Raw genomic sequence first — 25,579 nt, forward strand, 5'->3', positions numbered from 1 at the left:
AGGCTTGCCTACAGCTCAGTCTTACAGAACCATGTTCTTAACTGAAGCTCCCTCCTCTCTGGTAACTCTAGCTTGTGCCGACATAAACCCAGTCATCACACTTACCCTGACCATCACTATTCTCCAACATGATCCCCGAATCTAACCCTAACATTAATGTGAGACATAATCTAAACCGAGCCCTAATCATAACCATGAACCTAATCCTAAAAGTTTAAAAATGTGTAACAGCAAATCTATCCTCACATTATTCATAAACCTGACAAAGCCCTTCCCCTACTGTAAGGATAGCACTGTCAGCATAGCTCCAACCAAACTGAAACCATGATCATGACCTAACACTAACCCTAACGATAATGATAAACCTAACCTTTTGGTGACCCAGACCCCAACACAAGCCCTATCCCTAACTCTACTCTAAACCTAATATAACTCTAAACCTAATGATACATCTTAAAGGAATCAGAACCCGAAAATTCATGGTAACCATAATTGTAACTCTTTCTGTAACACTAGCTTACTGTACAAATCTTAATCTTGCATCCTAACCCTAACCCTAAACCTAATATCTAACCCCCTAACAGTAAACTTACCCTAACTTCTCAGCCTAATCCCTAACATGCATTTACTAGCTCTCTCACAGGCAGGCCTATATGTGCAATTTTAAAAACACATGTATTTCCTAGCTTGTAATAGATAGGTGTATATGTGCAGGTTCACATGTACCTGTATTTCCTAGCTCTGTCATAAATATGAATGTGTTCACTGGTTCACATACACACATGCATTTTCTAGTTCTGTCATAGATCAACCTGTATGCACATATTCACATGCGTGCAGTTTTAAAGCATGGCCATATGTTGGCCTGTATGTGCATGTTCAGGCAAGGATTATATGTGCATGGCCACACGTCAGTGTGTACAGGCATGTTTGTACACATGCACTTTACAAGCCCTGTCATATGTTGCCATATATTTGCATGTTCCCATACATCTTATATCTGATCATTCACATATGACAGCATGTTCACACATGTTCAAACTCATGCACTTTCTGAGCGCTCTCATATGGTTGACACAATGGGTTTCAGGCATGCCAGGCTACATTGTTGGATTCTATCTTCAAAAAAAAAGTTTGGACCTAAAATGTAGCTAAGTTCATAGAAGGTTGCCTTGCATACATGAGACCCTGGGTTTGATCCTTGCCACTGAATAAACCAGGTGTAGTGGCACTTGCTTGCAATCCCAGGACTAGAGAGGTATACAGGAGGACCATTAATTCAAGGTCATCCTTGGCTACATATTGAGTTTGAGGTCAGCCTGAGCTACATGAGATTGTCATTAAAAAACACTATCAAGAGAATATAAAGGCAACCAAAGTTTGGAATAAAATGATTGTACATCAAATGTCTGGTAAGAAGCATGGTTCCTAGAGGTTAGGTTAGAGGGATCTCAAGTTTGAGACAAGTTTGGGATATATAGTCAGTACCCAGGCCAGATAAAAGCTACATAGCAAGATCCTCTCAAAAACAAACACAAAACAAAACAACAGACACACACAAACAGGGAGACAGGACTCAGTGGTAAAGAGCACAAGGCATCTACAATATGACATGATCAATGAGCAGACATGGTGCCGAGGCTGAACAGTACAAAATTAACCTCACTAGTGGGAGGCAGCCAGATGTCCCTTGTACCACATGAGATGTCCCAAAAGAATCACAGCAACATTTCCAACGTCCTTACACTTGCACAATGTAAGCTTGCACTTAAACCAAGAGACCTCAGACAAACCCACTTCATAAAAGCTGAAGAAAAGCTGGGGAGCTGCTGCAGACCAAAGGAGTTTAAAAACATGGCAATTCAATGCAGCCCAAGCCTGAGGAAAAGAACAAGTCAGAGGGACACTGAGGCAAGTCAGCACTGGGTATGAGCTAGCCATTACCCAGCAGTTACTGGCTTGAGGGCGTGACTCAGTTCATAGAGTGATTACTTAGTAGTGTGTACAGAGTCCTGGATTTGAACCCAGTACTGTATATAAGCCAATGGTCATGGGGCACACCTGCAGTAACAGCTAAGGAGAAGACAGGATCAGAATTGCAAGGTCATCCAGAGCTACAGAGCAAATTTGAAAGGTGGGGGAGAAGGCTTAGTGGTTAGGAGCACTGGCTGTTCTTCCAGAGGATCCAAGATTGGTTCCCAGCACCTACAAGGAAGGTCACAATTACTTAAGTTCAGCTCCAAGGGATCCGACTCTCTTATGGCCTCTACAAGCACCCACCCACATAATATTAAATAAATAAAAATAATTTTAAAAAGTAAATTTGAGGCCAGCCTAATTCTCAAGACTCTGGGAGCTGATTTTTTCTTTAAGTATTGTTATCAATATATATTTGTTGAACTTGCTAATCTAGTTGTTGTCTTTGCTGTGATAAAACACTGACCAAAAACAACTTGGGGAGGAAAGAATTGATTTGGCTTATAGGTTACAGTCCATCACTGAGGGAAGCTAAGGCAGAAATCTGGATGCAAGAACTATAGAGACCCTGGAGGAACACTTCTTACTGGCTTGCTTCCCATGGCTTGCTAGGATTGCTATTTCACACAGCCCAAGACCACCAGTCCAGGGGTGGCATTGCATGCAGTAGGCTGGGCAAACAAACAAAAATACCCCCACAGACGTGTCTACAAGCCAATATGGTGGGGGTATTTTCTCACTTAAGGTTCCCTTTTCCCAAGTGACTCAGTCTTGTGTCAAGTTGACTAAACCAACCAGAACAATGCCTATGATGGGGACAGAAGATGCGAGCCCTGCTCCTAGGAAACATAACTGGGAAGAAATTGCATATACGCTGCACTCTCAGATGTCTGCGGGGAGCGGAGAGAGGGAAAGTGTGGCTAGACATGGCCACCTGCTAGAAATTGTGAAATCTGAATTGAGGCTCTACAGGAGTCCTCTGGATTATTAAATCAAATAAGCTGTAAATTTGCAATTATTTTCAAAACAAAACAATAGTCCTCAAAAGCAGCAGCTTCTGTGGGTAGAACTGAAATTCAATTCAAGATTCTGATGTCTAATTAGGGAGCCTGGTTGCTTCCTTTTTACAGACAAGGATTATTAAGGACTAGAAGGGAAGGAGATTTGAGTAGATCCCACTCTGAATTGGCTGTGGCACATGCTGGAGGTCAGGGATCCTAGTCTGGTAAGCTTCCACTGCTCTCATAGGACTGTCCCTGTGGCACAAGCTGAGTGTCCTGTCAAGAGATAGGACCTAAGGTTTCTCTCATGTCTCCTCCACCTCCTTGCTGACCTGGCTGGATGTCCATGCTAGATCCCTGCTAAGCCTCACCTCTGGGTCTCTAGGCAATGAAAGCAAAGAGGTCACATTTCATCAGTCAGCTGACAGGCCAAATGGCACGGATTTAGTTCCTCTCTCATCTTTTTCACTGTCCTACTTAACACCTATTCTTGGGGGCAAATATGTTCTAGGAGGTCACAATAACCCAGGCTTATGGCCACAGTTGATTGGTCTAAGTATGAACATGGACTCACAAGGGCACAATTTCGACCTTTGATCTCTTTGGCTGTATTAAAAGAAGGCAGGACACAGGCCATGTGACAAGTCTGGTGTGAAGATCAGGAACCAGACATCCACTTTTCCAGTCAGGAGGAGAAAGCTGGGTGGGCAAAAGAAAGCTAAGAAAAGCAGAGACGAGACAAAATATGCTCAGGTCCAGGAGTTTCGGACACCCCCACTACGTTCCATAAATGTCAATCTTTTCCCAGGAATTGTTCTTATTTCATGTCAGCTCGTCTGCTGTGCACTTCTGTCACCTGAAAACAAGATAAACACACCTATGCTTCTGGTCACTAGCTGTGTCACCTGTGGGGCCCACCATACTGCCTCTGCTAGGATAGGAGTGGGTACAAAGGAGGTGGTGTGGAAGCATTGTCCTACTGCCTCCAGGTCTAATGGAGGGCAGTGGTCTGAATACTGTGGACAAGGCCATTAGTGTTCTCAACCTCCATCTTACCTGCATGCCTTCTGGAACATGGCCATATCCTCTTCCTTTTGTAGTAAGATCAGGTCATCAAACATAATCTGTGATTTGTTGACTACCATTAGAAAGAAATAAGGAGAAATAAGAGATTGCCTGATCTCTCCTCAGAGGTCCTCAGTGGCAGTCAGAGGAGAAGGTAGGGGACGTTTGCACCAACATCAAAGGAGTGCTTACATCCTCTTCACCTCTTCGTTTATCCCCACCCACTTTTTGATGCTGGGAATGGGACTCCAGGGCCTTATGTATGCTAAGCAAACACTCAACCACAGAGCTATACCCCTGGCCTAAGTACACAAACCTACAGTATGTTTCTGTACACACACTGATCTGCATAACCACAACAAAGATCAAGACTGGAACATCTCCAGCTCCAACACCCAGGACACCCGCATCCTGGCTCCTAGCCACCTCACCTCTTGCTGTTCTGACCTACCTCTGCTATCAGTGGTTAGTCTCATTATCCTTGAACTTCGGGTTGTAGGACCACACAGCACATGGTCTTTCTTGTTTGGTTCCTTTCACTCCAAAAAATAATATTTGGAATATTGACTTTTAAAAGATTTTTTAAAGTTCTATGTGTAGGAGTGCTTTTGTTTTTTGTTTTCTTGTATGTATGTCTGTGTATAGGCCAGAAGAGGGAGTAATACTCTCTGAAACTGGATTTACAGATGGTTAGGAGCTACATTGTGGGTTCTGGGAACCAAACCTGGGTTCTCAACAAGAGCAGTCAGTCCTCTTAACTGCTGAGCCATCTCTCCAGGCCTGGTGGTGACTCTTTACTGCTGGCGCTAATACTCATGATCCTTTTTTCTTAGTTGTGTGCTAGGCCCATTGATGCCAGAAACTGTAGATGAAAGTCTCTATCCTGCCCAGTTCCACAGCTGCTCAGTCCCAAAGAAACACACAGAGGCTTATATTCATTATAAACTGTTTGGCCTATTAGCTGAGACTCATTAACTAGCTCTTACAACTTAAATTAACCCATAATTCTTACCTATGTTTAACCACGTACCATGGTACCTTTTCTCAATAAGACATTCTCATCTTGCTTCATCTGCATCTGGATGATGACTGCATCTGTCTTCTTTCTAGAATTCTCTTAGTCTGGTTGCCCCACCGATACTTCCTGCCTGGCTACTGGCCAATCAACATTTTATTAAACCAATACAAGTGGCAAATCTTTGCAGTGTAAAAGAGCTTTATTCCACAGCCAAAAAAAAAATGGACATCAGATCCCTTGGAACTGCAGTTACAGATGGCTGTGAGCCCTCATGTGTATGCTGGGAACTGAACCCACTTAAAACCGAGTCATTTCTCCAGGTACAGATACTTGTGCTTTTCATGGAACTCTGTAAAACAATTCCTATTTCTTCATCTTCTTTTTCCCCTCAGGTATTCTGGATGCTTTGTGAATATTTTCACTTGAACATATATAATTTTTTAAAGTCTGCCAACTCTAAAAAGTGCAAGAACAAAAGTTTAAAACAGGGACCACTCCTTTGGGTTTTGCATATATTGGTTTTGTGTTAGTTGCTGCAGGTAGACTGGGCAAGTTTTGGTTTTGTGTTTCTTTTCTTTTTTGGGGGGACAGGATTTCTCTGTGTAGTTCTCTGTGTAGTTGTCCTGGAATTTTCTCTGTAGACTAGAATGGCCTTGAATACAGAAATCTACCTGCCTCTGTCTCCTGAGTGCTGGGATTAAAGGCCTGCACCACTATGACATGGCTTTGAGTTTGTCCTTTTAAAACAAGCATTTCAACAGATACGATTCAGAATAGATTAATACTTCATTTTTATCATTACACTTAGCATGAAATAAAAATTCAGGCACTCTATAGAACAGGATTTTCTTTAAGAGCAATGCACAGAGTCAGTTGGAAAATATCAACATGCTGGAACCTGCTGGGTCAGCATATGTTCTCAGGTTGCACCAGCAACCATGCCTATGGCGACCTCTCTGCTTCTAAGAAAAGGGATGAAATCAGGGTAAACCATTTTTGGCCTTCTGTTGGGCTGGGCCACTGTGGTATAGTGAATGACATGATGTTAAAGGGGAATTGTATACAGAGGCTATGTTACATGTACCTTGCTGGGCATACCAGCTCTGCTGGGGACAAGCACCTCTCTTAAGAGCATAGCTAATTGGAAAGGGGGAAGAGGAGTTGGGCACATGGCTTTGTTGGTGGGGAAACAGGACGGTTTGTAAGCATACCGGAGTGTAGTTTGTTTAGATGGTAGGTGTAGTGAGAGCTGCGGGCCTGCTTCCAGCCACCCGGCTCCCAGGCACCGGCTAGCTTTACCCAAAATAATTACATGGAAACTGTATTCTTTTAAACACTGCCTGGCCCATTATCTCCAGCCCCTTTCTGGCTAACTATCACATATTGCTTAACCCATTTCTAATAATCTGTGTAGCACTACCAAGTGGTGGCTTACCGGGAAAGATTCAGCATGTCTGACCTGGTTGCTGGCTCCATGGCGACTGATTCACTTCCCTTCTTCCCAGCATTCTGTTCTGTCTACTCCACCTATCTAAATCCTGCCCTATCAAAAAGCCAAGGTAGTTTCTTTATTAACCAATGAGAGTCCTCCATCAGGTAGGCTTTGCTCCAATGTTCATTAGAATATATGAAAGCTGCTGCGGCTGCCTTGGCCTGGGTGGCTAGTGAACACTGGCCTGAGCCAACTCAGGAGACAGCTTGGTTGCAATCTGATCTGTCCCACCACCACCTTCCAGTGTCACCAATAGTGGCTTAAGTATTTCTTAAGTGTCAGTCACTCCAATTCCTTTTCAGGGTTATTCATTTTCACCTTAAAGCTCATCTGTGAGGTCAGGACCACTGTAGAAGCAGACAGCACTGAGGTGACTTGTCCAAGACAACAGGTGGAATAGCAATATTTGCACAGGAAGGTAGGCTATCCATTTCTAGCCCATGCTAGTCCTGAAGGGGCAGGAGGAGCTGATACGCATTTTCAGGACTGAAAGCTAAATAGGTAGTTTTAAGTCTATGGAGGTGCAAATGAGACAACAGAAAAATCTGCTACAGATAGAAGGGGGAGGGATTGCTTAGTGGTTTAGAGTGCTGGCTACTCCTCCAGATGACTAGGTAGGCTTATGCTGCTTGTAACTCCAGTTATGGGGGATCTGCTGCCCCCTTCTGGTCCCTAATAGCATCGGCACAGAAACGCACACATTATTTTATTTATTTATTTATTTATTTAGGCTTAGCCAAACACAAAGAGCATATATTTGAAGTTATTTAAAGAACAGAATCACCATTTATTCATTTGGTAATTTGCCTGAAAGATTTGCGGAGGGCCGGGAGTTCAGACCAGTGGAAAGGTCCCCAAATTTCTAGAGTTCACCATCCAGAGATGTTTAAGGGAGAAGTTAAGGGGAAGTTCAGGATGTTTTGAGAGTATTTCGTGGAAGAAGCTGACCTGTGCTGTGGGGTATGCAAAAACTTTCCTGAGGAAATGACATTTGAGCTGAGGCCTCAGGTCATCTGTTAAGAGAGAAAGCTGTACTAACCACATGGTGTTTGGGTGTATGTGTGTGTGTGTGTGTAGGCCCTGAGGTGGGAGAGAAAAATCTGCACAATAGTTAGAATTCAGAGATATTGACATATGCTAGTTTTCTTGGCTCCATGGAAATACATTTTTCCAGCTTTTACTTTCTGAAATTTTTTCTTTTATATATGTGAGTGTTTTTACCTCTGTGTGTGCATGGACAACATATGCAGTGTCCACAGAGGTCAGGCACCAATCCCTGGAACTGCATTTACAGATAGTTGTAAGGGACCACATGGATACTGGGAGTTAAACCCAAATCCTCTGCAAAAGCAACAAGTGCTCTGAATCCCTGAACCATTTCTTTTTTTTTTTTTTTTGGTTTTTCGAGACAGGGTTTCTCTGTGGCTTTGGAGCCTGTCCTGGAACTAGCTCTTGTAGACCAGGCTGGTTTCGAACTCACAGAGATCCGCCTGCTTCTGCCTCCCGAGTGCTGGGATTAAAGGCGTGTGCCACCACTGCCCGGCCCCTGAACCATTTCTGCAGCACCACACCACCCTCATCTTTTATTTCTTATTGTTGTTGTTGCATACGTATATGGCTCAGAACATGTGTGGCAGAGGTCAGATACAACTTTTGGGAGTTCCTTCTCTCCTTCCATGTTTGAGGCAAGATCAAACCATTTTTCCTGTTTCAACTTCACCTCACAAGAGCATGAAGATTACAGATGTGTGTGCTATTGCATCCTGACTTCACGTGGGCTTTCCAGACTGATCTTAGGTCGACAGGGTTCTACACTTTCACTCCCAGAGCCCTTTGGTCCACCCACTCCCCACATGGTTTTGAGACAGGATCTCACTATGTAAACTAGCCATCCTCCTGCTTCTTCTGCCTTCCCAGTATAGGGATTATAGGTAAAAAAATGACCTTACCTGGCTTATCCGAGTACTTTATTCAAGAGCACTTTAATGTTTCTGTGCTTCTGTGTGGCATGGCCACTGGATGAGACAGTCTCCTTTGAGCTTTTTAGATCTTAAATAGTTCCTACTCAACTCAAATTTTGTGAGACTACATTTGTAGCTGGCTATCCACACTGACAAGTACATACTGACAAACACAGGAGGATCTGGAAACATGAGGCATTACTGCATCCTAGTTACAGTGATAAATTTTCCTGGGCAAAATAGTAACTTGGGGAATAAAGGCATATTTTAGGTCACAATTCCAGGTTACAACCCATCCTGGAGGAGATGTCATAGTGGCATGAGTCTGGGATAGCTGGTCATATTCAGTCAAAAGCACAGGGAGAATGCATGCATGCATGATGTGGGAAGTCCTTCTGTCTATGTGTTGCTTTTATTGGTTAATGAATAAACAGGCTTGGCCTGATAGGGTAGAACAGAGCTAGGTGGGGAAAACTAAACTGAATGCTGGAAGAAAGAAGGGCAGTCAGGGAGAAGCCATGGAGCCACCACTGGAGACAGACATGCTGAAACTTTGCTGGTAGGCCATGGTGATGCACAGATTAATGGAGATGGGTTAAATTAAGATGTAAGGGTTAGCCAATAAAAAGCTAGAGCTAATGGGCCAAGCAGTGATTTAAATAATATAGTTTCTGTGTGATTATTTGTGGTCTGAGCTGCAGGGCAACCGGGAAACAAACAAGTGGCCTTCCTTGCAGAACATGCATGCATGCTTTAAGTGCTTAGCTCACCTAAAGTCCAGGGTTCAGCTCATTAAAAAGATGCTGCCCATTTTCAGGGTGGGTCTTCTCACTTCAATTCATGAAATTAAGAAAATCTCTTACAGGCACACTTATAGGTTAACCTGATCTAGATAGTTCCCAATTGAGCTTCTCTTTCTAGGTGATTCTAGATTGTGTCAAGTTGAAAATTAAAACCCACAAGCACTGGCACTAGAAAAATGGTTCAGAAGTTAAGAGTGCTTGCTGCTTTTCTAGAGAACACAAGTTCCTAGAACTCATATGGCAGCTCAGAACCATCTAACTCCAGTTTCAGAGAACCCAATGCCCTCTCTAGGCCTCTGCAGGCACCAGGCATACACATGGTACACATATTATGTGCAGGCAAACAGTCATACAAATAAGTCTTTGCTTTTGGTTCTTTTTTAATAACTTATTTAAATTTATTTTATGTGCATTGGTGTGAAGGTATCAGATCTCCTGGCATCTCAATAGGCAAAGAAGTTCTGTAGAGGCTGCAATGACTAATCCTCATTGTTGAGAGGAAATGAAGTTGCCAGGACACAGTCGAGACATATTCCTGAGTTAACTTTGTACTGTAGTATTAATGCTTTCATCTTACACGGATCAAAGGTGGAGGGAGAACTTGATCCAAGGACTCTGCATCCTCTTCTGGGCAAAGCATGGCTGTTTTTTTTCTCCACTATATTATGTTAAGTGGAAGCATGACTTAGTGTGGTGGCCTCCACAGGCTCATATGTTTGAACACTTAGTCTTCAGGGAGTGACACTATTTGAGAAGGATTAGAAGGTAGTCCTTATTGGTGTAGGTGTGGCCTTGTTGGAGGAAGTGTGTCACTGGGGGTGGGCTTTCAGGCTTCAAGAGCCCAAGGTAGGGCCAGTGGCTCTCTCTTCCTGCTACCTGTGGATCAGGATGTAGAACTCTCAGCTACTTCCCCAGTACCATGTCTGCTGGCATGCCACCATGTTCCCTGCCTTGATGATAATGGACTAAAGCTCTGAAATAGTAAACCAGCCCCAATTAAATGCTTTCTTTTATAAGAGTTGCCTTGGCCACAGTGTCTCTTCACAGCAATAGAAGACTGACTAAAACACTTAGCTTTTTCTTTATCTGGGTTTCTTTATTAAGTATGGCTTCAGGAGATGAGTAAGAGAGTGACAGGTGGGTCGCCAGTCTTTAATTGTAGTTACTCCAACGACAGTATCTATCTTATAGTTTTAATCTGCAAATCCCTGGATGACTAATGTTATCTTTTCATCTTTAATGGTCATTTTTACATCTTGTGAAATACTTAACAAAGCCTTCTGCCTACTGATTTATTGGGTTGTTTGTTTTATTATTTAGGGCAGAGGAGGTACGTAGTTTAGCTCTTAGTTAACACATGTAAGGCCCTGGTTCAATCCTCAGGACCGAGAGAGAGGAAAAGGAGTTCTTACATATCCTGGACACAAGACTTTCATTGGATATATTCTACTTTAGATTATTTCCCATCAATAACTTGCCTTTTGTCCTCTCTCTCCCTCCCCCCCCCCCTCTCTCTCTTCTAGACAGGGTCTCTGTGTGTCCTGAAACTCAATCTGCATACCAGGCTGTCCTCAAACTCACAGAGATCCACCTGTCTCTGCCTCCCCAATGCTGGGATTAAAGGTGTGCACCACCACTGCCTGCCATGCCTTTTTAATTCCTTAAGTGTTTGTAAACTACATACATTTTGATAACACTTATCAAATAATATTAGTTATGGTTCATGCCTTTAAAGTAAGTTTTTAACCTTTCTCAGGGATACAAAGATTTTTCTACATTTTCTTCTTTTCAGTTTTATCTTTCAGATTTAGGTTTATCGCTCATTTTTTTAAAAAAATAACTTATTGTTTTACAATTTCAAATATTTATTCTTCATTTTCGGATTACTTTCCTTAATGGCTTCATTCACACTGCCCCTTAAATCTGCAAGCTCACCTTCACCACCCTCAAACCTGAGTCAATCCTGCCACCTCCTTCCCCTTCAGCCTTCACTCCACCGACACTTATCTATTTCACCCCCAAACAACGTTTTTCTCAATGACCACTCTCCTACCTTGCCTTTCCCCTACCTCCACCCCCAGGCCACTTTTCACAAGCCTGCGCCATCATTTAAAATCAGACAAAATCAAGTTACTACCCTTGCCAACCACGACTGAAGGAAACCCAAACCCTCAGAAGTCCCAAACCTGTCCCTGAGCTCCTTTGCCCACCTCTTTTCCCATGCAGTGAAAGTCATGGCTGCACCGCCATCAGTGGTCTCTCAGCTCACCTACTGGCCAAGCTATACCCTCAACCAGTGCACTCTTCCCAGTTCAAAGGTTGAACGGTACTCTATCATCCCCCGTTCAATTTCGCTCAAACTTCACGAGGCCAAGGACTCCATTTATTCCCGCCTTGCACTTCCAGCTGCTCCAACACGGAAGAAGCTTCCACATCTGAGTGATGGACGATTAAACTAGAGTAACCGGTAGAATTAAAGGGACGGGCTGGAGGCTACTTGGCAGTTTCTTCAGCGGTGATATTTGACGAAAAGGCAGCCCGCTAGCTGGAAGGCCCTGGGAGTCAAGGTGGAGAGAATAGTGTGCGACTCGGGGCGTGGGCCCCAGAAATTAGCCTCAGCCTGCACCAATCAGGGGCTGAGGACACAAGGCGCTCTGGGGCCGAAGAGCCGAGAAACTGAGAAGCCCCAGGGCGGAGGGGTTGAGAGGCTGAAGAGAAGAGAAGCCAAAGGATACGACAAGCCGAGGGGCCGAAGAGCCGAGGTGCTGACGCGCTCGGGCTTCCGCACGCAAGTAAGGTAAAGGAAAAACTCACCTGGAGACACAGCGCCCCAGCCCACTTTGCCTGCGCCCACGTGGGTGGGCGGGCCCGAGGTGTGGCCACACCTTCTGGGTCCGGTCACGCCTCTGACGGCGTGCGCGTCCCCGCCCGGCGCCGCCTCGCGCCTGCGCCGTCAGCGGGAGCCGGAGGTGGTGGGCGGCGGTGGCGGCGGGGCGCGCGCTCTCGCTCTCGCTCTGGCCGTCGTTCCCTCGCGCTGGTTCGCGCTCGCGCGCTGGGGCTGTGGCATCGGCGGCGGTGGTAGCAGCGGCCGAAGGGTGCGGGGGGCGGGCCGGGAGGGGGAGGGTGGGGTGGGGATGGACCAGGCGCGGCGGCTGCAGCTGCAGGAGCCGGCGCTGGAGCCCAAGCCGCGGCGCTGGCGGAGACGCCGGCTGTCCGTCGTCTCTCCACCGGTGAGTGACTGGCCCAGGCCGTGGGTGGGGACGGGCGGTCTCCCCGGCGCGGCAGTGGGGCCTCCTCGCGGCCTGGAGCCAATCGGACCTTTTGTCGCCCCCGTGGCGCCGAAGCCCCGGGCCTCCTGCCTGTCACTGGGACACCTCCCCACCCCCCTTTCCCGGCACTCTCCCCGGCTCCCCTTCGGACTGAGCAGAGCGAGGGGTTTCTGAGGACTCGCGCTCCAGGCCCTAGGCCTTCTAATCAGCCGAGGTCTTAGAACCCTCGCTCGTTCGGCCCAGCGGTCCCCGAAAGTTGGCCACTGAGAGTCAGCCCTTGCCACCAGAAACCAGTCGTGCACCTTTTGTTTTGATTCTGAACTTGTGGTTTAACTTGGAGGAGGAAGCCCGCAGTCTTGGGGGTAATGGTTGAGAGGAGAGTCTAGGTGGGCCGGGCTTGGCCCTAGGGTGCCCTTTATTAACCCTTTTTGTGGGGAGCAGGGGGCCCTCAGTGAACTGCGCTTCGCTCCCAAGCCCGGGATTTCAGCCTCAGCCAAATTGTGGATGGATGGTGTTGGTCCAGTGATCCAGTGTCTGTCCGGCCCCATCCCTAGACAGTGTTGAAGGAGATTCCCGCTGGTGGATCTGCGGGGGTTTCTGGAAGTAGCTCACTTGTGCTGTTGGGAGAATATATTTGCTTTGGTGACACGTTTTATCTTAATCTCTGTAGATTGTAGCCAATGTCCTGACTTAGGTGTAATAGAGAAAAAGAGGACCATGCAACCCATCTAAAATGGTTGTTGTAAATCTGACATAGTCGTCAAAAAAAAATTTATGCGCCACGAGCGTCCCTGTGAAAGGCTGGAATTCCTAAATTAGCTTTTATTTTAAAAAGAAAAACATAACAAACTCCTGAGATTGGGAAGCAGGTTGCCACTTTAAAATATAACACAAATTTAATTTGTTTCTCTGCCCAGGGTCTTACATTTTAGAAGTTAAACTGAAAATCCTTGTCTTCAAAATTGAAGTATATAGAATTCTGTGTAGAAATTGTAGCAAAGCCTAGAGGTAAAGAACCTTGATGGAAATGTTAGTAACATTAAATTTCTCCAGGAGGTGGGGTCTGTCCTCCACTTTGATTTACAGATTACAAGATTGAGACTGAAATTGTGAGTGGGTGATAATTTTACAGTGTCGTGTAACAGGGATGCTCATCGGTGGGGTTTTAACTCAACAATACTATGTCCTCCACCAACAGCGAGAGTTACAGAGTTGGTTGGTGTGGTGTGTTTTTTGTTTTTTTTTGTGCTTTTTTTTTAATTCACACACCCACTCTCTGGCTAGTAGAGAAACATTAAAAAGCTGCTTCTGGTTTGTGGGTGGTAACCTTTTAATTTCTAAAGATTTTTCAGCTGCTCACAGACCAAATAGCTGATGAGCCCCAAAGGAAAATTATGGATATTAAAAATTCATTAGCACATGATCTAGATCTCTTGTAATTATAAGCATCTATTAAAGATTCGACATGGTGTCAGTGCTGTGTACTCTATAGGAAATGAGATTTCTCAGAGTATTTGCATCTTAAGATAAATAGAAGCACAAACAGCTGTCAGTGTCATGTTACTTTGCAGTAGCTGAGCCTTTCGTGAGCATAAACACCCTGGAGTTGCAGGGTCTTGCACTAGTTGGTGACACCAGTACTTTGAGCTGTTTGGTTCATACCTGCTAGAATAGGAGAAAGTCTAAACTCTATGACATTGTGGACCACTTGCTCATTAATGCACCAGATAGTTACTGAGCCCTTACTTGGGCCCAGAAGTCTTTCTAGATTGTAGTGAAGGAACAAAAACAGACAAGGCCTCTGCCTCAGGAAGCTGTATTCTGTGTGGAGCTGGGGAGTAGATGATAAGCAGACAGGACCATTTCAGGTGATATAAGACAGTAGGCAGTAAGCTTTGCTTTGTTGCTTTTGTGAAGGAGAAAGTAAATACTTTAGGCTTTGGGGCACACCACCTCTGCCGCAGCCATGCAGCTGCTGTTTCAGTGTGTGCCTCAACAGACAGAAGGTAAACTGGCATGCCTATTTTGTAGTTAAATTTGGACTCTGAAGTTTTAATTTCATTCAGTTTTCACATATCATGAAATATTCATTCTTCCCTCCCTCAACTATTTTAATATGAAAAATTAATCTTAGTTCACAAGCTATACAAAAACCTGGGGCAAGCTGTAATTGGATTTGTATCAAAAAAGTTTGCTGATCCCTAATGGGGACTATGATTAAAAAAAAAAAAAAAGCTGATGTGACAAGTGAGTAACTAGGGCCTAGGTGGGCGGTTGCTCAGAGAAGCCTTGCTAGGGAGCAGGTGCTTGAATTGTGGCTTAAAAGATAGAAGAGCTTTCTGACTAGCAGAAGTGTGAAGACTTGCAGAGAGAAATGACCATATTCCTTGCATCGAGCTTCCCATACATCATGCCATTCTTGTATTCTTGCCCTCTTGTCTTTTTTTCTAATTGAATTATTTCTACTTCCCATGTATACCATGGCATATGTGTGGACGTGAGAGGATAACTTGTGGGAGTTGGTTCTCTTAACCAGGCCTAGCAGCCAGTGCCTTTATGCACTGAGCCATCTCAGTAGCCCAGCCTTTGTGTCCTTTTTCATCTTGTTGTTTTCAACTGATTTATTGCTGTCCCCATCAGATTTTAAAAATCTACTTGTTATAGAATATTTTTGGTTTGTTTGTTTTTTAAGACAGGGTCTCTCTATGTAGCTCTGGCTGTTCTGGAACTGTGTAGACCAGGGTGGCCTTGAACTCAGATCCATCTGTTTCTGCCTGTGCGCCACCATGCCCAGCTATTATAAAATCTTAGAAGTTGAAAGAAAAATTAATTCTCACTCAATTACTTTCTTAAATTTTCCGAGTGGTTTTCTAGCCTGTATATGAACAGCTTTCATGACGGAAAATTCATGACTTCCAGATAGTCTATGCTGGTGTAGATGTCATCGTTAGAATGTTCCTTCTGTGAGATTTGATTTTCTTACCTGGGAGTGAGCCTGCGTTGGTGTGTTAACAGAAATCACTCACATAAAGTGCAAACTGTACAAGACAGCCCTCTAGACTCAGAAAATATGCTCTGAATATTTTTGTATATATAATCATTTAGATTTATTATGCACATTGAAGGCCAGGAGACATTGAGCTTCATGGGAGGAAGGAACAGGGGAAAGGAATTTTTATGTAGATATGTAGGCCTCCAAACCCTTTCCTTTTAAAAATAGTTAGCTAATCTCTAGCAGAGTGTGGGAGAAGGAGAATTTTGATGGGCTGCTTCCTTCATTCAAACTTTATTTCTGTTGTTAAATTAAGTCTCCATCACACTAATAAATGCTTATAGTTGTACCATTAAAATTAAGGTAACACGTGGATAAAGGCATGATACAAAAAGTAGCCAACATATGTACCCTGTCCTGTGAAAAGTTGTTATAAAAAACTTGTCCACCTGCTTCCTGTCTTTCCCTGTTGGCATTTCCTGTTGTGGTTCTAGGGAACAGCTGTCACTTTCTTTGTCCTTGAGTATTGGTCACATCTTACCAGAAGTCAGCTGGTATATTATTTGGTGTATAATGATTATTTTTGCCACGTGGTTCTTAAAGTGTATGAGCATTGTTAGTGTGTTGACATTCAACTTTTTACCTTTCAGAGATGCTTTTTGTTTGTTTTTTGTCAAGGTGAGAAGTTTTTACATTTCTTTCTTTTTTACATATATTTATTTTTTGGGTGTGTCTGGGTGTATTGCGCGCGTGCGCGTGTGTGTGTGTGTGTGTGTGTTTGTGTGTGTGTGTGTGTGTGTGACAGCACTTGTGGAGGTAAAGGACAATCTACAGGACTCAGTTATTTCCACCGTGTTGGTTCCAGAGATTGAACCCAAGTCATCAGGATTGGTGGCAAACACCATGCCTAATCATCTATCTCTCTAGCCCACTTTTGCCTTTTTCTCATTCATTTACCATTTAGATTGTTTTTGTGAATGTGCCTGTTTATCATTCCTTTACTTTGGTGTCCTGAAGTACATATTATGATACAGACTCAAGTTTTTGATCTCCTAACTGAAGCCTTTTTTGACTGAGATCAAGTGTACTTTATATTTCTCATTCTTTCATCTCTACCTTTTAAGCGTTCTTGTATTCTGTGCTGTTTCATGTACACTATCACTACTTTACAGTAAGACAAGCTTCATGAAGGCAAAGATCATATTTTAGGCATTTCCTTTTCTTTTATGGTCCTGGAGATCACACCCACAGCCTTGAATATGCCAGGTGAGCACTTTATTCTTACCCACCAAACCATCTTTCTATCCCTTTCTCATTCTCTGTATTGCAGTGAGAAGCTGTCCACCTCTTATTTACTTAATTCTACAGTTCTAGTCTTCACATGCAGTGATTTCAAAGTGGTTAATTTTGGGTGACAACTGTATTAACTTAAGGACAGTGCTTCTGGACAGTTCCTTTCCTTTTGATCATTCAGACTGAGTGAATGTTTCTTCAGTTGGTCCTAAGCTTGTCCCAGTAGTTGTAATAGATTTCATTCTCCTGTCACATTTTGGGTTCTACTCTGAGAACCCTGTGTCCTGGTTATTTAATTAATCAGTATTATTTTATTGTTTAATCGGTATTATATACTGATTTAGTTCACTTTGCTTTAAGGGTCTGTAGGGCTTGGTAGACTTTTATATATTGTTTAAAAATATAGCTGGTCCTGTTTTTTATTTTTATTTATTTTTCTGATGTGTGGGGTGTGTATATGACTACACATGTGCAGAGGTCAGGGAGAACATTGAGTGTCCTAAATGACCTGTTACTCTCTGCCATATTGTTTTGAGACAGTATCGCTCATTGAACCTGGAGCTAGGCTGGTGGATCGCAAGCCTCAGAGATCTTCTGTCTTCACCCACCACAGCACTGGTGTTACAAGCCCAGCTTATTTTGTGAATACTGGGGCTTTGAAGTCAGGTCCTCATGCTTGCACAGTAAGTGTTCCTGCCCACTAGGCCATCTAGCTCCTAATAATTTAACTTTTTTTTTTTTTTTTTTGCAGGGGGAGTAGTTTATATGTTTGTGTTAGATGTTGACTTCAGTTATCTTCCTTGGTGGCTTTTCACCTTATCTTTCTGAGACAAGGTGTCTGGGTGACCTGGGTGCTTACCAGTTGGCTAGATTGTTTGGCCATGGAGCTTCCAAGATCCATCTTACCCACTTCCTGTGTTAGGGTTATAGAAGTGCAGGGTAATGCAGGGGTTTTTGTTTGTTTGTTTGTTTGTTTTTTATGGGTGTGGAGGATCTTGGACTTGGATCTTTCCTCTTGTGTAGCAGACATTTTACTATTTTTCCAGTCTAATTTTAAATATATTTATAGTTCATTATCATGTACAATAACTTCACAGCACTAGAAAATTAGTACTTTCCATGTTTGGTCCCCCCCAGCTGTTGGAAGTCACTCATTAATCTGCTATAACTTTCCTTTTCTAAAATGTCGTCTTAAAAATTTTAAAGTACTGGGGCTAGAGAGGTGTCTCAGCTGTTAAGAACACCTGCACCTACTGCTTTTGCAGAAGACAAGAGATTTGTTTTCAGCACACACATGGCAGCTCATAACTGTCTGTAGCTCCAGTTACAGGTGATTCTACACCCTCTGCTAGACTTTGGGCACTGCATACTTGTGGTGTACATATAGAGATGCAGGCATACAAAAAGATGCTGAGAATTGAACCAAGGTCCTCTGGAAGAGCAATCAGTGCTTTTAACTACTGAGCCATCTCTCCAGCTCCTTGAATATTTTTAATGAGCAAAACTTTTTTTATAGTATGTAGGCGATACATGGAACAAACATATAGACATGTATTTTTGTTATAAATTCATATGAAAAATTCACAACTGAAATGTGCAATTAACTCTTCATAATGCTCTATTCAGTGTTTTTTAGTATATTCATAATGTTGTACAGTTGCTACCATGTACTCATAAAACACTTATTTCTAAAAGAGCCCTTACCCATTGAACAGGCTCTTTCCTTCATCCTCTGGTAATTACCAGTCTTATTTCTTCCCCATGAATTTGTCTCTTCTAGATATTTTATATAAAAGAAGCCATATGATAATACAGGCATTTTGCTTCTGCTTTCTTTCACTTGCTGGTTCTAATGGTCCATATGCTAGCATATTTCAGTACTATTTTATGGCCAAATATTTCATTTATAGGGGCTGGAGAAGTGGCTCAGTGGTTAATAAAGCTTGCTGTTCTTCCAGACCTGAGTTTGGTCCTCACCACTCACGTTAGTTAGTGCTGAACTGCCTGTAATTTATAATTCCAGTTCCAGGTGATCTGAGGACACCACATGTATGTATTTGTTCTGCCTCCACCATATAGATAAAGTAACATAAATCTTAAAAAATTCTTTTGTATAGTTAACACTACATTTTAGTTATGGCTTTATCGGTTGATGAATATTTACAGTTTTCATGTAACCCGGTCTGACCATGAATTTGAGGTTGGCCTTGAACTCCCAATCCTCCTACCTCTGTCTCTCAAATGCTAGGATTTCAGATGTGTACACTTTGCCCAGCCTCTACTTTTTGAATGTTAAGAATCATGTTTTGCCAGGCATGGTAGTATGTGTCTCTTATCTCGGTTAACTCATTTGAGATGTGAGGATATCTTGAGCTCAGGAATTTGAGGCCAAATTGAGCAACATAACAAGGTCAGTGTCAGAAGAGTCAGGTGGAGAGAGAGAGAGAGAGAGAGAGAGAGAGAGAGAGAGAGAGAGAGAGAGAGAGAGAGAGAGAGAGAGAGAGAGAGAGAGAGAAAGGAAATGCTAATTGGAACTTTCTTGTATAGATTTAAAGAAAAAATGGCCATTTTTTTCAGTTGAATTGATGTGGTTCTTTGGATCAGTGTATGACCATATAAACTGAAAATCACCACAGGTCTGCAGTGAAATTGAAGCATTGGAAGTTGCTAGTTCACGTATAATATTCTGAATATTATACTGAATACTGAAGTCACAAATTTTTCTTTTTTACTCCATTTTTCAGAGTAATGAATTTTTGTCCTTAGCCAGGCACCAATAGGTAACCTCTTGAATTTTGTCCGAACATCCTGATTTATAGTGTGTACTATTGAGTTGTGGCAGGGAGGAGCAAGTAGTCTTGCTAGGGAAGTTGAAATATTGGGTCTGGTGCCGGGCTCAAAGGATCTAAATGGATCCATTTCATTTAACAGTATGTATTTGGAGGAATCCTGGGCAGTATTCCATTCCCATTCTGTTCTCTGGCTTCAAATAATATTGAATTACAGAGATTTTATTCTTATTAACCACATTTCCCCTGAGGTTTGAACTATGATATTTTCTGATATCTGACCCAAGTTTTATTGTGCAACTACTGCTTTGACTAATTAATTTTCCCCAGGAATAATTGGTAAAGGTTCTCTTCTTTTTGCCAGTTTAGAGTAGCTTGCTGGTTGATTAAATTAACCTTCTTTAAAGCAAAGAACATTATTTGCTGACTTACTTTTTGACTTGACTTCAGGACTGTCTGCAGACACAGAAAATTAAATTATATATTGACCTCCGTACTTTATCTGAAAGTGTTATTCTATAAGCAACCCCTTAAAAAGGCTTGAAAACCACCTGTGAATGCAACACTGGACTAGATTTTAGTTTCATTTCTCCAAAAGACACTCTGTTATGGGATATGCATCTTGAGAATATTGATTCTGGTTTAAGGGAAAGCATGATAGAACTGAATTCTGTTAATCAAGATTCTTGGGTTTTGTTTTTTTTTTTTTTAAAAATAGACACCTCCTTCCTTCCTTCCTTGTTTCTTCCCTCCCTCCCTCCCTCCCTCGCTCTCTCCCTTCCTTCATCTGGAGACAGGAAGGTCTTACTATATAGTTTACAGTGGCCTCTATGTATGTAGCCCAAGCTGGCCTTAAACTCTCAAACCTCTTGCAGCTTCTACCTTTTTAGTGCTTCTGATTGTAGCTATATTCCACCATGTCCAGCTTGTGAAAAGTCATTTTTATTTTAATAATATAATTGGATTTAATTTTTTTATTTCTAGGTTTCTTCTGTGTGTGTGTGTGTGTGTGTGTGTGTAGTTCAGGTTTCTGTATGGAATGTTTCCCCTGATTAAATGTTTCTTATGGTTCCTTTTATAGTTAGTATTTCTTGGAACGTCTTTAAGGTGCCTTCAACTATGTGAGTGTGGACCTGCCTGTTGTTGACGACTGTGTTCTATTGTTTTAAAGATGTTGCTTTACTTTCTGCTATAGTTGTGTTCATCCTCATCTTTATATAATGTATGTTTGGGTTTTTTTCAAACTTTTATTTCCATTTCAAAAAAAAGTTTTGTTTCTTAGATAGTGTATATATATATATATATATATATATATATATATATATATATATATATATATATGGTGGCCTAAAACTTGCTATTTAGCCAAGAGTGACCTGCTCTTAGATTCTTCTTTCTCCCAAGAAGCACTGTCTCCCAAGTGCTAGCCTTACAAGTGTGTACCTTCGTTTAGTTTTTGGGGATCAAACCCAAGTTGTCAGACATTGCTGCAAGCATCCTTACCCACTGAGCCAGAATTGTCTATTTTGACTCAGACTGTTTCTTTGTTGTTGTCATTATAAGGAATTTTAAGGGTTCTTGGGTCTTCATCCCATTTCAGATACATAATTTTGAGATATTTTCTTCCATTCTGTTTTCTTGAGCTCCATTTAAAATTTTTGCTTTGTTCTTAACAAGACAGGGTTGTTTCTGTTGCCTCTGCTGACCTAGAATTCAGAGTCGTTCTACCTCAGCTTTCTGAGCATTGGTTAAGAGTATGTGCCACTAAGCCTGAGTTAAGATGTTTTCTCTTGTCTAGGGTTTCTAAGGACTTTGATTTTGATGTGCTTTGGTTATGTTTTAATTTTCTTATGTTCTTTCCTTGTTTTGTTGAGCTTTTGGGATTTAGTACTTCCTCATTAAAATACCCCTTTCTGTAGTTAGTAGTTATATGTGTGTTATTACATGTTACCGGGCTTCTTGAGGTTGCCCCAGCTTCGCTGCCCTTACTTTCATTTGGTTAGTTGGTTGCTGTGTCTTTGCAGCCTGTTACAGTCAGCCACTATATGTGTCTACACAGTCCAGCTGGTGAGAGAGGCAGGGACACAGCCTAGCTTGCCACCAGAATAGAACAGATTTCCAGTTCTGTAAGATTGCTGACAAGGACTGTGTCAGTTTAACCTTAATGTCCCTCAGTTTCCATATTAACTTTTGGTATTTTGCAAGATTACTTAACATTTCTGCTCAGGGACATTTGTATTAGTTCTACAATACTTGTTTCATTTGGTGCCAGAATGCTTGTGCTGCTTGGTGGACTTTTGACTGCTAAGATTATTTGGGTGTGTTATGACCATCATTCTTGCTATGACACACTTGAAATAACTTTTTACATATTTATAATTTATGCAAATTAGTTATGTTTTCTGTTTTAAGTGATTAGAGTTTTCCTTAGTTGTTACTTTCCTTGGTAACTCTGCTGCCAGACAGGTTGACCCATTTTCTATCACTTTTATGTGTTCACATTAACTTTTTATGGAAAATTTTTTGTATGAGTGTTTTGCCTGCATTTATATCTGCTTATCACATGTGTGCCTTGTGCCTATGGAGGTCAGAAGAAGGCATCTGATCACCTAGAACTGGAGTTACAGGTAGTTGTAAACCACCATATGTGTGCTGGGAATTGGACCCTGATCCTCTCTACAAGAGAAGCCAGTGCTCTTAACCACTGTGCCATCTCTGCAGCCCCTAACTTGACAAATTTTAAAAACTAAAAACTGATAGCTGTTTGTTAACCAGTTGTTAAAAAAATTATTGCATTTTTATTTAGTGTGTGTGCACGCACGCACACACACACACACACACACACACACACACACACACACGTATGTCACAGCACACATGGGGTCAGAGAACAACTTATTATTAGAGTTGGTTCTCTTATACAGTATGCTTCCTGAGAATCAAACTCAGGTCCTCAAGCTTGGTGGCAAGTACTTTTATCTGCTAAGATCTTCTGGCCCTGTCATTCACATTCAGTAGTATTTGTTTCTCGTGCTGCTGCCCCCCTGTCCAACAGGTATCACCCTTTAGAGAAGACATACCCACAGTTAGCACTTTGTTTACATGCTGACCCTTGGTAAGCAGATGTTCTTGGTCACAGGTTTAGAATGAGAGTTAATACTCCATATTGGATTTCTTTCTGTAAGAATTTGCTTCTGTGTCTCATTTAAAAAAGATCCTTTGGAGAAGCATTTTGGATTCTAACTGCTCACAATCTCTGCAAAGTGAGGCGCTCTGCTTCGGTGTTTCTGAGGTGTGCCCTTTTTCCTGCAGGTACTTCATGCAGGTACCTAGTGCCACATATAGTGGCAATGCATTCAGACACTGCCCTCTCTAGTTCTCAGTTCTTTTATGCACTTGCTCTTTTCTCCTGTTTCCTTTTCCTTCTAACAGTTGTGCTAGCTCAATAAGAATTTTCCCACTGTATTTAATATAGCAGCTCATTGTTCAACACTGGACTGAAGTATCAAAAGCAGTTTGTTGAGACTGTAACTTTGATGAACTTTGCTTTCATTCTGCATAAACTTAATGGTTCTGGGAAAGTTATATAACAGTATGTTGGCATATGTGGTTAGTTTCAGTATCACTGGCAAGAAGAAATATGGTGCTGTAGATTTTGAATTAGAAATTAAGATTCCAAACTCAGTTCTGACACTACTGTTATGCTTTGAGAATTAATACCTGTTTGTTGTTTCATCTCTAAAATTGGAAAATTTACTTGCTTTAGACACCTTCATGGGATTATTAGAATTAAATTAAAAAATCGGTGTGAAAGACTACCCAAAAGACTATGAAGGGCTCTTGTTGCTTCATCACACCATAGGCAGAGTAATTCTTTTTCATTCCACTCTCCAGTCTTTTATTCTAGAAACCTCTGATAGTATAGACCTGCTATGATCATGACACTGTTTCTCAGTCCTGTGGATCAAATCCAGAGCTTTGTATAAGCCCTCTATTCCTCCCAGCCCCACAAGTAAATTTTAAAATATCCAGTTCTTAATCATGGATGCACAACAGTTTTTACAGTGTCCCAAGTTTTTACTGAATACTGTTCAATATATTTTATTTTTATTTTGTTATTTTTTAACTTACTTTTATGTTCACCGGTATTTTACGTGCATGTATTGTGTGCAAGGGTGGCAGATTCCCTGAAATTGGAGTTAAAGACAGTTGTAAGCTACCATGTGGGTGCTGGGAATTAAACCAGAAATTAAATTCTGGGTTTAATTCTGGAAGAGCAACCAGTACTCTTAAAAAAATTGAACTATTTCTCCAGTCCCTTGTTAATATTTTTTGACACAGGTTCTCATCATGTAATTGTAGTTACCTGAAACTCACCATGCAGTCCAAACTGGCCTCAAAATCACTGAATTCTACCTGCCTCTGCCTCCCTGTGTGCTGGGATTAAAGGCTTCTGCTACCATGCCCAATCAGTATACTTTACAAGTTTTTACTGTTTTTTTTAAATTTATGTATATGGATGTTTTGCCTGTGTATATGCCTGTTTAGTGCATGTGTGCAGTGCCTGCAGAGAGTCAGAGTCCCTGGAGCTGGAATTATAGATGATTGATTGCAAACCATAAGTGAGTGCTAGGAACTGAACTTGTACCCTCTGGAAAAGCATCAAGTGCTCTGACCCATATCTCCAACTCATTACTCTATTTTCATTTTTTAAATTTTATTGTATTTATTTTGAGGTAAAGTTCTACTTTGTAGCTGTGACTGGCCTCAGATTCATTATGTCAGCCAGAATGGTATTGAACTCACAGAAATCTGTCTGCCTCTGTCTCCCCTTACTCCATTACTCTATTAAAGTGTATTTGTTGAGATGATTCTAAGAAGAAAACGTGGAGTCAGAAATTCGGGCATGATTCCTTGTGCCTGTAGTCCAAGCACTCCAGAGGCTCACGGGGAAGATTGCTGTGAGTTCATAGCCACCCTGTGCTACATAGTTCAAGACCAGTCTGGGTTACAGAGAGAAACCCTATTTCAAAACAGCAACTACAACAGAAGTAAGCTTAGGTGGTGGTGAACTATTTTGCTTTATATACTAGTAGCTTGGACAAGGCCAAAAGCAGAATTACCAGTGAGGAGGCTATGCAGACAAAACTTTGGGCTAGAAGGTGGCAGAGGCTGTGACGTGTAGTTTGGGCTAGAAGGTGGCAGAGGTTGTGACGTGTAGTTTGATTGGGTGTGCTTTTCTAAGCACAGTCAGCAGGTTAAATGCATAGATTGGGTGTGTGCTTTGGAACAAAAGTGAAGAGGCAAGGTCGGTTATGAGGGCTTTGCACTACATTCTTAGTAAATGCCCTTGCTGTACACTCAGATGGGAAAGACTGGAAGAGAAAGTTATTGGGAGAGGGAAACCGGAGCTCAGTTTTAGACATCCATAGAGATGACTTGGGGATTACTGGTGCTGAACAGGCATCCAGGATTTAGGAAGGAAGGGTCTGCTGGAGGCTGACTTAAGGATATTGTTGACCCAGAAGGATAAAGCAAGGATTAGATGCCAGAGGGCTAGCAGAGATGAAAGAAGTAGCTGAAGAACTTAATTACTAATGTTTACAGGTCAGATAGAGGAGGAGGAAACACAAAGAGGTAGATTAAAACAGTTACAGAGGCTCTCTGAAACCAGGGAGTGGAGTGTGTCAAGGATTAGGAAGTAGGCCACTGTGTGTAACACTGGGAATTAACCATTTGTGGAAAAGGGGTAGAAACATGGTCAGAAATGATTTTAGTGAGACTGTAAAGGTTAAAGTCTGATAGGAGTGGGAGTCTTTCTAAAAATAAATCACATTCTAAACCCTGATTAATTTGGATATTTAGATAGAAATCTGCTACTCTGGACAAATATACTTCTCCTACCCCTACTGTGGTAGC

Source organism: Arvicola amphibius, chromosome 2 (assembly GCF_903992535.2).
Source record: "Arvicola amphibius chromosome 2, mArvAmp1.2, whole genome shotgun sequence".
Taxonomy (NCBI): domain Eukaryota; kingdom Metazoa; phylum Chordata; class Mammalia; order Rodentia; family Cricetidae; genus Arvicola; species Arvicola amphibius.